Raw genomic sequence first — 14917 nt, forward strand, 5'->3', positions numbered from 1 at the left:
TCCTATCATCTTAAGGCCGCCCTTACAGCTCCCTGAGTTGCCCTTTTGGGCCCTGGTCCCCCTGTTGAGAACCACTATTTTAAAGGGCACCAGAGCATTTCCTTTGAAAACATCAGTCCTAGTTAAAAGTGTTTCTGTAGCTCATTCATCAGGTCTTCAAACAGCTCGCTCCTCTGCGTCCCCAAAACCAAGCTCCGCACCATAGGCGATCGGGCCTTTTGCTCGGCAGCGCCACGCTTATGGAACAGCCTCCCTGACCACCTAAGGGCAACGCAGATGCTGGACTCCTTTAAAGCTGGACTAAAAACATTTTTATTCAGGAAGGCATTTCTGGCCTTGTGTTAAATCTTATGTTAAAATGTTAAAAGGTTTTCTATTATGCTTATGTTAATTAATTTTTATTTTATTGTATTATTATAGTTTCTAATATGTTGGCACTCTGAGATTCTTTTGAATGAAAAGTGCATTACAAATAAAATGAATTATTATTATTATATTTAAATTTGTATTATTTTTGATACAAATATTTTTTTCAGTAATGACTGCCTGTACAATGAAGTAATTTAGGTACTGAAGAGATATTATGCTGATAAGGAGATTTTTCAGTTTAACTTGGAGAACAAAGTAGTGTGTACTATTTTATCTCCATCTCTGTTTCCATTTTAGAACTGTCCCTGACTAGTTTTTGGATCATGTATTACTCTCTCTCTCTCTCTCTCTCTCTCTCTCTCTTAGGCTCTCTGATTGTCTCATCTCAGAAAAGGGTTGTATTTGTCTGGCTTCAGCTCTTTCTTCAAACCCCTCACACCTAAAAGAGCTGGATCTGAGCTACAATCATCCCGGAGAATCAGGACTGAAGCTGTTATCTGTTAGACTGGAGGATCCTGACTGTAAACTGGAGAAGCTTAAGTAAGCGTAGAAAGAAATCCCAATGTTGTACTTTTCTGCATTATTCGTGTGAGATCAAATCAGTTTCTTCATACCTAGTGTAGTGATGTATGTTCGAAGATGTATTTAAATAGCTACTTTATCGACTTAGATGTAGGTCACTTCTTTGATACAGTGTCCAATATTGCAAATATGAATTTAAACAGATACATTATCTGAGGATTAGTCAGGCAGGGAAGTGGACTCCAAAGGAATCCAGAAGTCCAAATAAATGATATGGTAGCAAAGGGATTAGTCAATGAATAGGCAGTTGGTAAAGGTAAAAACTAGTCCCAATTAGGCAAGAAATAGGCAAAATAGGAATATAGAACTATATTTACTCTACATCTTCCTGATTCCTTTGTTCCTTTGTCCTTGTTTCTCTGGTGTCAAAGGTCAAGGTCCATCTTAACCTGCCTGCCTTCCTTCACATAATTAAACTAAGAGCACCAGTGCAAAATACAGCAGCATTCAATGCAATAAAATATTCACCATTGCTCCTATAGCCATTTATATTAGATTTATCAGAAATATCATTCTTCTTACAAGAATACATATGTATCTTTCCTTAAATTATCATCTAATCATGTAGTTATCTACTAACTATTAACTATTCAAATGAAAAAAATGGCAGATCTTTTCTGTTTTAGAAGAGTATATGTGTGACCGTGTGTTTCTGTTACAGAACTGACCATGCTTCTGAAAACAGAGCTCGACCACGTTTGCTGAGATGTAAGTCTTAATGGTTAATTCAGTAACTGTATGAATTGGGATCATTCACAGACATATGTTCTGTGTGTTCAGTCTGTAGTCTGTCTTCACTGAGTGTTATGCCTGTTGTAGCTGTTACCACTGCACACTTCACAATGATGCACACCAATGGATGGGTGTGTGTGTGTGTGTGTCTGTGTGTCTGTGTGTGTGTCTGTGTGTGTGCCAGGGTCACAGCAATTAATGAGCCCAAGGCTTTCATTTCCAATACCAAATCATTTGGGAAGTGTTCAGCTCTTAAGAAATCTAGAAAGTAAGATTAAGATGTTTACAAAGTATTTTTAACACTCCTCAGAGGACAGTAAGGGGTGGGGATGCATCCAAATGTGTTATTTGGGAAAGCATAGATAATGCGATGTAAGTAGGTTACTTCTACCCAAAATTGTTCATTGGTGTAAAAAAAAAGTCAGCTCTATGACTTCACATCAGTGCATCAGCTATGAGCTACTATGTTTCCTGAGATCAATTCATATCATCATTGTCACGGTCTTCAAGCGACTCAGAGACCTGAATGGATTGATTTGATTGGAAACAGCCAGTACAGGGGGAAACATGGGAAATAACAGAGTAATCTAAGTAATCTAAGTGCAATTTAACTAGCAGAGCAGTACAAAATACACACACACAGTCCTTAAAGCCCTCTAGCTTTCTCTGAAGTAATTAAGACTGTAGTAAGCATTTATGTCCTTATTGTCATGAATTTTTGTATTATTTCTGTAGCCCTTAACTATGAATTATATTAGTAGTACGCTGGAAACTGTGAGGACAACTCAGCACCACTTTTATTTTCCTCTATCCTTTCATTTCAGTTGATTTCTCAGGACACTTTGTGAACAGCATCACCTTTCATTTTAAAGTAATATTTAGTCTTTTATTATGCTGTTATACAGACTTTCTGAATGCACACTATTAGATAAATCCTGTTTCCTCCTATCCCTCCAACTCCTAAAATGGAGGATGATAGATCTATGGGAACTGATGCATTTTCAGTTTAGTCAGGACCACTCTCATCTAGTAACAATTTACAAGTAATTAGAGTATTGAGAGGATACAACAGTAATCTGCTCATCATAGCGATAAGTATCAGTTTATCATACAGCGACTTTAACCGCCCAAACAACCATCCACCAAAGGTGTTAAGTGGAATAATAGTGAAAAGGTAACAGTACCGTGCTCTCATCATTGCCCATTTGACACTACTAATTAGCTAAACTAGACAGCAAAGGACATAGGTCGAATAAAAGTTACAAATGGATCTAGATGGACAATTGGACAGTGACTTCAGATCAAGTGTAGCTTCCATATTTATTGCAGATGGAACAAGAGAACCAATGGGCGAGGCAGAGATAAGGTGACACGATTAAAGGTACAGCAAAAGGCGATTCACCATTAGGTAGAAGGTGCTTCTCCCAGAGTGAGCAGAGGTATTGGTCTGTATATATATACAGCTGCAGAAAGGTTCCCTTTAGTTGGAAAGATAGTGTAGGTAGAGGCGCTGCCCCTACATAGACCAGCAGGGAGGGGTTGCCCCTCGAATGGAGAGATAGTGTGAGTAGAGACATTGCCCCTGTAACCCCTCTGAATTGGTCTGCGTTGTGTAGTTTTTTCATAGAGAAAGCCGGGAGACGTTGGTGAAGTTCTCCAGTTTATTCACCTGGCACAAACAATATCACGGGACTCCTTAGCACAGCAGCATGGGACACCTTACAGTGTGCTAATCGTGACTCTATATCCCCGAACTCTGATACATCGTTAATTCAAGTTTAATTACAAAGTAATATATCTAATTGAAATATATACAATAAAACACAAAACATGTACCTGGCACAAACAATATCACGGGACTCCTTAGCACAGCAGCATGGGACACCTTACAGTGTGCTAATCTAAGAGGGAGATTAAACATTAGCTATTCACACGTGTGATTTTGAACATCGATTAAAATATACATTCAGAGGTGCATAATTCCTAAACCAAACACACTATTTACATGAGGATATAATGTGGAACACCTCTCTATAATCAGTATGGATTTAATACATTCAGTCATTGTATTCTAAAATAATAATGTAGGAGCTCTCTTTATGCACAACTCACCGTGACTCTATATCCCCGAACTCTGAGGAGAGCCACTCTGTACAACATGCTAACCCCTAGAGGCCACTATTTCCCCAACAACATGACTTATGCACATGCTCAGTGTGATTAAATAGCACAAAAAGGATGCAAGTGGAAGAAACCAAATCTTCACTGTTACATTCTCCCCCTCTTAATTCCACTTGCACATAAAAACAAACCATCCACACCCCTGCGTAGGACAATCCCTAATAACATTCAAAGCTTGTAACAAAAAAACATGAAAAACATGCCCAGGTACCAACAGTATGCCTAAAACATTCCATAACACCACCTCTTCAGGCCATTATTTACAATACATTTACAATACATTCATGAATTGAAATAGGTATCCCCTTGTATACCTCTGTCAACCAAAAGGCTGTTCATTTAAGAACTCACTTAGAGTCGCGCTATTCACAAACTCTACAATGAAGACCTATAAAGTGCCATTTACACTTCACACATCCAATTCACTGACATGCACACATAGTGCACCATATCAAAACCACAAAAATAACAGGCCACAGTATCAAAATCAAAAAATAAACAAAACAAAGGATAGGAAGTAGGAAGAGTCTACCCTAACCAATCGTTCTGACACTAAGAACTGAACCAGCCCATTTCCTGAGCCTTTGTGCTTTTAAACTGGTCTGGGCTGACATGTTGTAAATTAGCCTATTTACAGGCCTAATGATACGACCTACCCTGGACCTACGTGTAGGAGTGTCAGAAAGGTGCTGGGCCTGTGTGGGATCAAGAGGACCTAAGGGCTCAGTGTGGGTGTTTGGTGCAGTAGGGCTCAGACTGTCTACATCATGGGCAGTATCAGCATCAGTAGCACAGGTCTCTCGATCCTGCACAAGACCGGCAACTACCTCACTGTAGGACACAGACTCATGGTCGGCTGTCAACTCAGTCATTTCGTCATCCTGCGAGTGGGCATCGTTGTCAGGGCCTTCAAGTGAGTGATCTGGCTCCTCGACAGAGATTTGGGACACCCATTCACTAGTGCGGACAGTCCTGTCGACGCACTCATCGGTGTCATCATCGCATTCAACACTGCAGGTAGAGACCAAAGAGACACTCTCATCTTCAGTTTCGGGCATGACAGGGAGAAAATTGACACACAGGAGCATGTTACGGTGGACTACTTTAGTCTGTCCTGTCACTGGGTTGAGTATTTTGAAGATGTGAGTCTTTGGGTCACAGTCCGTTACAGTGTAAATTACGTTCTCCCATTTGTCTGCCAACTTCTTCCGGCCTCTCTCGCCCTTGTTAGCAAGCAGCACTCTGTCGCCGCACACAATCTGGCCACCTTTCACTCGCCGGTTGTAGACTCGAGCTTGGTGTCTCTGCTCTCTGCTTGTATTCTTTTCAACGAGCAGCATCGCCTCACGGAGATCCTTCTGTAGTGAGTCAACAAACTTTGGGTAAGGGGCATCACCGTCTTCCCTCAGCACAGACTTGAACATCACATCCACAGGAAGCCGTGGGATGCGGCCAAACATGAGGTAGAATGGGGCAAAGCCGGTCGTTTCGTGAATAGTGCTGTTGTACATAAAGGTCAAAGTGTGCAACATCTGGGGCCAAGACTGTTTCTCTCTGGGCGGGAGCACCCTGATCATGTTACCGAGGGTACGGTTAAACCGCTCGACAAGGCCATTGCCCATAGGGTGGTAGGCAGTCGTGTGGGATTTTCTCACACCCGAGATCTGGAGGAGTGCGGCGATCAAATCACTCTCAAAGTTTGCACCCTGGTCAGAGTGAATGCGCTCAGGAAAGCCATAGAAGCAGAAAAAATTGTCCCATAACTTCCGAGCAACATGTTTCGCCGTCTGGTCTGGGCAGCAGAATGCGTGGGACAGCTTTGTGTAGTGGTCGGTCACCACTAAGACGTCGATTGCCCTGCCCTTTGCATCCTCTGCAGTCCAAAAATCGATGCAAACCAGTTCTAGGGGCGCAGTTGTCTTTACGCTCTCTAGGGGAGCTCGGCCGTCAGGCTCTGGTGTTTTGCTCATTACACATCTGGTGCAGCACTTCACATGGTGGGCCACATCACGCTCCATGTTTGCCCAGTAAAACCTCTGTTTGACCAGGTGCATTGTTCGAAGCTGACCCTGGTGACCAGCATCCTCATGGCAGCCTCTCAAGACATCTGACCGTAGAGACTGAGGCACAACGTACTGAAATCTCTTCTTACCAGTAGCTAGATCTTTAGACACTCTGAATAAGATTTCTTCTTTTAAAGACAACTTCTCCCACTGCTTTAAAAGTTTCAGTGTGCTCCAGTTCTCCTGTGCCCGCTCACGCCTGGAAGGCCGTCGTTTCCGCCCAACGTAGAAAATGACACGGCCAAGGTCAGCATCATCACGCTGTCTGTCCTGGAGCTCACGGGCCGAAAAAGAAGGCAAAGCACTCTGACCTATGTCAGCTAGACTCTGGAGATGACAGGCTAGGGGAACAGCTCTCACTCTAGTGGTCGTTTCCCATTCAGTGTGTCGACTGATAGCTGCAGCAACTTCATGTGCTGACATACTGGCAGACAGCTGATCTTTTGGCCCCTTGGACAAACTGGCATGTTGAGTGGCCTGACAGGTAGTGGACTGGCGGAATAGGTCTTGCAGTTCTGGGCCAGGCAGATGTTCTGAGGCGGACAGAAGGGCAGAGTAAGGCTCGTGAATAAGGCGGTGACTCACTTTACTGGCAACAAAAGGGGTCCGACTCAGGGCATCAGCAACTACGTTTTTGGGTCCAGGGACGTACTTGACATCAAACTCATAGGCTGCAAGCTTGGCCACCCAACGTTGCTCGCAAGCGTCCAATTTGGGCTTTGTCAAAATATGAGTAAGTGGATTATTATCAGTCCATGCCGTGAATCTGTGGCCCTTCAACCAGTGACTAAATTTTTCACAAACTGCCCATTTCAAAGCAAAAAATTCAAGGCGGTGGGCTGGATAGTTGCTCTGAGCCCTATTCAAAGTCTTGCTCGCAAAGGCTATGGGGCGGGCCCGATCTTCCCCTGGCACAACCTGTGACAAAACGGCACCTAAGCCATCAGTGGAGGCATCAGTGGATAGAATAAAAGGTCTTGAAAAATCAGGGTGTGCCAGTATGACATTTCCGAGAAGGGCATCTTTAAGTTTCTGCAAGGCCTGTTCACAGTCGGGTGTCCAGTCAGCCGCAGTCAGTTGACTTAACACAGGGACTTTTTTTCTCTTGCCTCCTCTGGTTACCCTAAACTGTTTGCTCCCAGCAACGAGGTTGAAAAGTGGCTTAGCTAAGGTGGAGCAATTCTCAATGAAACGCTGATACCACATAACTAGCCCTAAAAATGACTGTATCTTTTTGGCATCAGGAGTCAGCCCATCTGCTCTCATAAGATTTGCTCTGGTTACACTAGTGACTGCCTCCACCTTGGACGGGTCAGTAGAGATACCTTGACTGTTTATGACATGCCCAAGAAAACGCACAGAGCGCCTGAGGAGGAAACATTTTTTAGGGGCAAGCTTCAGATTGTGTAAACGCAGCCTCTGGAAAATCATTTCAATCCGTTCCAAAGCAAGTTCTTCACTTGGGGCAAATATCATGAGGTCATCAAGATAGCAAAGCAAGCTCATGAAATTCTGGTCACCGAAGATTTTCAACATCATTCTCATGAAACTTGCAGGGCTGTTTGAGAGACCCTGAGGGAGTCTATTGTACTCATGGAGTCCGACAGGAGAGGAAAAAGCAGTGTACTTTTTATCGTCTTCATGGAGAGGAACATTATAAAAACCAGAGGTGAGGTCCATTGTGCTAAAAAACACATTGCCCCCTAAAGCAGCAAGACAGTCTTCTTGGTGGGGCAGTGGATGCGCGTCTTTGACTGTGCGGGCGTTCAGCCACCGAAAATCTGTACACAGCCTCAGATCGCCATTTTTCTTCCACACAAGAACCAGTGGGGACGCATATTCACTTGTAGATTTCCTAATAATCCCTCTTTCTTCCATCTCATTCAAGACAACACGAAGCTTCTGGTAATCTGCAGGAGCGACTCGTCTGTATGGCAATCTAAATGGCTTGTCGTCCATCAAATGGATACGGTGTACAAAATCTTTCACCTCACCACAGTCTAAGCTGTGCTTGGAAAAAATGTCAGAATAAGTAACTGCGAGTTTGCACATTTCAGCTTTCCAACTGTCAGACACTTCACAAGAGTCAATATCCAGATCATTGAGGCCATGCTGTTTCAACGTGTCAGAGAATCTGGCACCTGGAACCTGTGTGTTGCTGTCAACGCGCTGGCCATTGGACACAAGGTGGGACAGCTCACCGTCTTGCATGTCTTCCAAAGCTAAGCAGGAATGGACGTCTGCCACCTTTGCATTTCTTCTAAGAAAAACAGGCTTTTCTGTTGGATTCATTATTTTCAGAGGCACCCAGCCATCACCCCATAAAGGAGTCACAACACGCCCCACAAGGATGTTTCTCGGGACTGACCGTGATGTGGTCGGCTCAACTATGACTGTAGAGCCGGGTGGGCCACGTGAGTTTGCTGGCAGTTTGCCCCAGACCAAATGCTCATGGCCTGGCAGAAGAGTAACGGCTTGGTGGAGCTTTACTGTGCCTATCTTGTCGGGGGGGACTTCACCCTGCCACTGGCGGACGCCAGCCAGCATGGCAACAAAGTCATCTCGGTCACCTCCGACACCAGAGCTGCCCTGTGTGGAGACTACTTTCCAGTACTCATCGCTTTCTTTGAGCTTATGGGTCAAGAATTTAATCACATTCGTGCCAATAATCAAATCATCAATCTGTCCGGGCACTACTAGTGTGGGCACAATGACGGCACATCCATACAGGTTAAGGCGGAGGTCACATACTCTCTTTGGATAGACAAGTTTCCCTCCACAGCCCACCAAAACAATGTCAGTGTTAGGCTTCACATCACAATCCAATGAGCCGGCATCAGTTAATTTTCTCTCAATGTTTTCACTAATGGTGCACGCCATAGATCCAGTATCAAGCATGGCTCTCACAGTAATTGATTCATTGATAACAACGGGGGTATAAAACAAACTATCACTTGTGAGTAGACGCGATGTATTCTGCATGATGACCGTGGCGGTGCTAGGCAAAGACTGCTTAATTGATTCAAACTTGACCTTCAAGTCAACAGTGTGTTTGAGGGATGCATTAGAAATGCCTACACTTCCCCTCTCCGAATGCAGGCTATCTAGTTTAACTGGGGGGACGGCACATTGGAGGGGGGCGGCTGGGGAGCAGAGGGACAGGACTGTCTCATGTGACCAGGCTGGTGACAGGCAAAGCACAGACGGTGGGTTCGGCAGTGTTCGAGGGTGGAGTGAGAGCCCTCACTACATATGCGGCATCTGTCACGGCCCCTCCTAGTGTGTTGTGGAGCACTGAATGAGTTAGTAGCACGCAGGGCATTGACACTTTCAAGAACTTTACTGAGCATGTCAGTCATCCTGTCCACACTACTCTGTGAAGTGGGTACAGACTCATCAAGACGGCGGGGCTGTTCTATTGTTTGTTTACAGGACTGCAATGCACAATCTAGACTGTATTCACTGTGACTCTCTTCACTGTTAAGCATGAACGCTGCATTCTGCCTGGGCAAGGAACTGACCTCAGTGCGCCTGGTCTTCATTTCACACTGATACTCATCAATCCTTTCCTGGACCTCTTTGGCCGTCCACTGTTCAACAAGTTTACTCTTGAACACCATGGCAAGGGACTGATCAGGGCAGTGGCGCACAAACATCATTGCTACCTCTTTGTTCACATCCTCCATTCTCTTGCCCTGGCGCCTCAAGCACTCGTCAGCGACATCTGCTGCTTTGTTTAAGCGGACCCAGTAATCAAACGCACTCTCCCTATGTTTAGGTAGTGTGCTGTAAAAATCTGCAAGCGGCATGCAAGAATATGAAATGTCACTGAAGTGCTGTTTGAGAATGGCATAGATAACTTCAGGATGTTGATTTGAATCACGAGAGGGGTCGCTTCTGAGTGCTATCTTGACCACATCCTTGGCCCTGCCCATCAATTTACTTAGAATTTCATCCGCTTTGTCTGTAACTCCAACTTTCTTCTTTTTAAGAAAAGTGTCCATGAGATCTACCCATTCACTCACTGTGTACTTGTCTGTGCCATCGCCACGGAACATGGGCGGGTCTTTGACTTCTGACTTCAGCACCACATTAAGCTGAGACATGTCTACCGTAGTGCTCTGGGGCTGGCGGCTGCCGCCATTATAAGTGTCAGGAGGGAATGCTTGTGTGCCTACATAATCTCTGTCAGACATTAAACGGGCTGTGACAGTGTCACCAATGTGTTTGCCTAACTCAGTGATCAAAACACCTAAGTGCTTCAGTGTGTTCTCTGTCTCAGAAGATGAACTTATAGGGGTGGATGTTAGGGGAGCTGGGTAACTGTTGGAGAATAATTCACTACCTCCACATGCACCCATGTGCGTAGTATCTGCACCAAGCACATCTATGGGGCCAGGTGGCACAGGTAACTGCCCCGGATAACGTGGCTGAGCCCTCCACGACTTATCCCAGGAGTAAAAATTGCCCTCCCTGCACCCACAAAATCAGTGGCTCTCCCAACACCCATTAAACCCCTCGCCCTCCCAACACCTAGGTAGTGGAAATCAGTATTATCCATCACTAAACACAAGTAAAGATAAAACAAAAATACTGTGGCCAAAAAAAATATAATCAAACTCCACTTGAAACATCAAATTAAAATTGACAGTTGAAAGTTCAATGCAAAATAAACTTTAACATTACGTTTCCATCAGATCCGAGACAATGTGAGCAAAATAGAGAAAGTGCTAGCTGCACCGTCTGCATCAAAGTTTCTAGCTTGCTAGTAGCCTACTATGTCACGTTAGTTTAACTGCGCTGCCTGCTAAGTGATCACAAACCAGCTAGTGTTGGACTCCAGCGATGTCGGACGACCCAAATCAATGCGATGTCCCACGGAGATCAGCAAGCGCTGACGTGATGAAGTGTCGGGTCACGGCACCAATGTAACCCCTCTGAATTTGTCTGCGTTGTGTAGTTTTTTCATAGAGAAAGCCGGGAGACGTGGGTGAAGTTCTCCAGTTTATTCACCTGGCACAAACAATATCACGGGACTCCTTAGCACAGCAGCATGGGACACCTTACAGTGTGCTAATCGTGACTCTATATCCCCGAACTCTGATACATCGTTAATTCAAGTTTAATTACAAAGTAATATATCTAATTGAAATATATACAATAAAACACAAAACATGTACCTGGCACAAACAATATCACGGGACTCCTTAGCACAGCAGCATGGGACACCTTACAGTGTGCTAATCTAAGAGGGAGATTAAACATTAGCTATTCACACGTGGTGATTTTGAACATCGATTAAAATATACATTCAGAGGTGCATAATTCCTAAACCAAAACACACTATTTACATGAGGATATAATGTGGAACAACCTCTCTATAATCAGTATGGATTTAATACATTCAGTCATTGTATTCTAAAATAATAATGTAGGAGCTCTCTTTATGCACAACTCACCGTGACTCTATACCCCGAACTCTGAGGAGAGCCACTCTGTACAACATGCCTAACCCCTAGAGGCCACTATTTCCCCAACAACATGACTTATGCACATGCTCAGTGTGATTAAATAGCACAAAAAGGATGCAAGTGGAAGAAACCAAATCTTCACTGTTACACCCCTACATAGACAAGCGTGGAGAGTTGAGTGTGGTAAAGGTCATGAGTTTTTAAACTTTAAATGTATCAGTTGTTTGTGTATGAAAGGCGGTGGTTATAAGCCGAACACAGCTGTGGGACTGAAACAGATCAATTTAGCAAATGATCTACACTTGTACAACTAAGATTGGTTCATTTCAGCCTATTCAGAAACCTCTACAATTGATGGATAACATGCAAGAGGGTAGCTCTCACATGTACTGCAGATTGAAAAGAAAAACATTGGCAAGGCAGAGATAATGTGACATGATTAACAGCAAAGGCTAGACAGTTTACTGGTTACATAGAGCACTTTAGGTGATCCCTTATCATAAAAGGTGAATATACCAGGGATGGGCATTATTACTAGATGTAAGTATAATATCTATTTAAATGCAGAATAGTATTTTGACATTTGTATTTGATTGGCCTTATAAAATGGTTATGTAATTTGTATCAAAATAGTATAGTGTTGAATATTTTCGCATACTATATTCTAATAATACTATCAGTATATTTTGAGAATGGAGGATGGGGGAGGAGGCGGGAGGAACCAGTACAGATCCACAGAGGTACACTATTAAAAGGTATTGTGTGACTGGAACATAGAAATGTATTGCAATAGCGACATCCTCTGGCCACCATTGAAGCTGACATTGTGCGTCTGAAGTAGCTTTAAAAATGGCATGAATGCAAATGTGGCCAGGCAAACAGCAAGAATACCGTATCCAAATGGAATGGAATGGAATAATTCTGCCCTGATATTTTTCTCAAAAACGGTTTTCACCGTGATATGAAACAATGTTGCTGTCAACAATACTTATGGCCTCTATACAAGTTTGAATGGATTTGCATTTAACCATGAGAACATACACTCAGTTGCCAGTTGATCATGTACACTTAGTGAAAACTAATGCAGTCTAGTGCAACAGCCCTTCAATAAATCCCCCTTCATGATTATTCTAATGTGAACTTTATGAGAGGGTGCCGATTCAACTATGCCATCATTTTGAAGGATGTAGTTTGTGGTTTTGTTAAACTGTATTTTTTGGGGGGGCTTTTTGTGCCTCTAATCGATAGTGCAGTGGAGACTGGGACAGGAAATGAGAGGGAGAACAGCTGGGGAGTGGACAGGAGAAATGACATCGGGCCGGATTCGAACCCGTGCCCTCCATGGGCGTCAAGCCCGAATGTGGTCGGGGCTACTGCTTGCGCCACAGTGCCCCCCTATGTTAAACTGTATTGAATTTTGGCTACCCTCACTGATTGAAATAGGCTGGTCAAATTAATAGAAACAAGTGTAAGTAGGCCTGCAACAGTGTTAATTTCGTTGACGAAAACTATGACGAAAAATATTCGTTAACGACCTTTTTCCCGTGACTAAAACGAGACTAAGACGTGACGAAAACGGATCTTTCTAAATAAAAACTATGACTAAATCTATTTTAACTTTCGTTGACGAGACGAGACGAAAATGTTGGTGGTTAGGCCGCAAGGTGAACCACGAAAAGTCTTTTAGAAATCGAATCCCGCTCCACAGGCGTGCATCTACACAATATTTAGTTCATAAAAAAGAAAGAGTCGTGCTTAGCTACCAAAAAAAGTTTGTCGCTGACTTTCCAGTCAATTTTTGGTGCGTTTATGTTTTATGCCGAACTAGTTTCTTCAGAGCGCACAAGGATCTTGGTCGCGAGTGCTGGCACTTTTCGACACGTGATCATGCTACACCAATGAGGTAGCTGCTTTTTGTCAACAGAATGGCAAGATGGCGGCTCCCGTGGTTAGATTCAACGTTACCGATCAAGAGGAAAACACCCGAACATCCTCAAAAGTGGGCTAAAATGGATTCTAAATAGTGCTGTATACATAGCCGCGTCCAAGAAGAACAATGAGGCAAATATACGATAATGTTATGCTTATGTTAAGTCATATAGATCAAGTTTGACATACCTGGGAATACACCTTACTGACGATCTAACATGGACTGTGAACACCCAGCACACACTGAAGAAATCAAGGCAAAGACTGTACTTCCTACGTCAGCTGAGGAAGTTCAGAGCATCAGCACCCATCAGCTGTGTGTCCTGACAGCATCATCACTTGGTATGGGAACTGTACAAGCCTGTGACAGCAGTACCGCATCATCAGAGCACCTCTCCCTACAGACCTACAAGAGAAGACTGCGTACCAGGGCCCAAAGTATTGTAAAAGACTCCTAACATCCTGACCATGGACTTTTCTAAACACTGAGGTCAGGCAAACATCTCTGCTGCTACAAGACCAGAACAGAGAGACTGAGAAGGAGCTTCTTTCCTCAAGCATTCCGTATCCTGAACACACACAATGACTATATAAACAGCAATTGCACTTTTTTTCACACTTGCACATGGACTGTACACACACTGCACTTTATACTCCCTCTTGCTATTTATGAAAAATATTTCTTGATCTTTCTTTCTTCACACTCGCACAGAAAAAGCTTAACACCAAACGAAATTTCACTACATGCTTTACGTAAGTATTTCTATGTATGTGACAAAAAAACCTCCTTCCTTGTATCAATAAAAGGCAGTAATTGTACTTATACCAATGACCATTTGTTCGTTCGTTCATTCATTCATTCATTCACAAATGAAAACAACACTGATGAACCATAAAAACAATCTTTATGAAAAATATGAAATATGATATATAAAACTGTACAAAACTAAATAAGAAATAACAGATTAAGGACACTCAGTCCTCACTGTCAGTGTCAGGACGGTTATCTTCCAGTTCCTCAGTTTCTTTTGTGTTGGCACAATTACAGCAACGACATAAGTTTGTGCAACACAATCCTGCAGAAAAACAGGAACATCTGCCTGTCTCACAGGCACCTTTGCAGCCGCAGTCAGGGGCAGGGTTTCTGGTCATCCAGGTGATGTGCAAGGTCCCATCCTCTATTTGCCAACCATATCCAGCAGGTGATGGAGCACTTATATTTTGTTTGAGACAGGACCTCATTATTGCAGCCTAGTAGTTTCCCCTTTTGCAATGCTGATGGAGGGCATCAGCAGTAGGGGGAATGCATAATTCTGGCAAGGCTGATGATGCTATACAGAAAGCCTTGTACCTAGCTTCATTTACATTATCGGCAGCTGGCTGATCATATAAGTGGCATACATACTGGCAAAGAAGTGCAAATGTTGACTGCTACAAGTTAAAGTTAGTACCTAAACTTGTAAAAGCCTTTAGGTACTCATCTTTCTCACATGCAACAGAAAATGTCTTTCTTTTTCCTTTGCCTCCACTTGTGGAGTCACACCCAGAGAATGTGTGAATTCCGATCAAGGCTGAACACACACTGGTTCC

Source organism: Clupea harengus, unplaced genomic scaffold, assembly GCF_900700415.2.
Source record: "Clupea harengus unplaced genomic scaffold, Ch_v2.0.2, whole genome shotgun sequence".
Lineage (NCBI taxonomy): Eukaryota > Metazoa > Chordata > Actinopteri > Clupeiformes > Clupeidae > Clupea > Clupea harengus.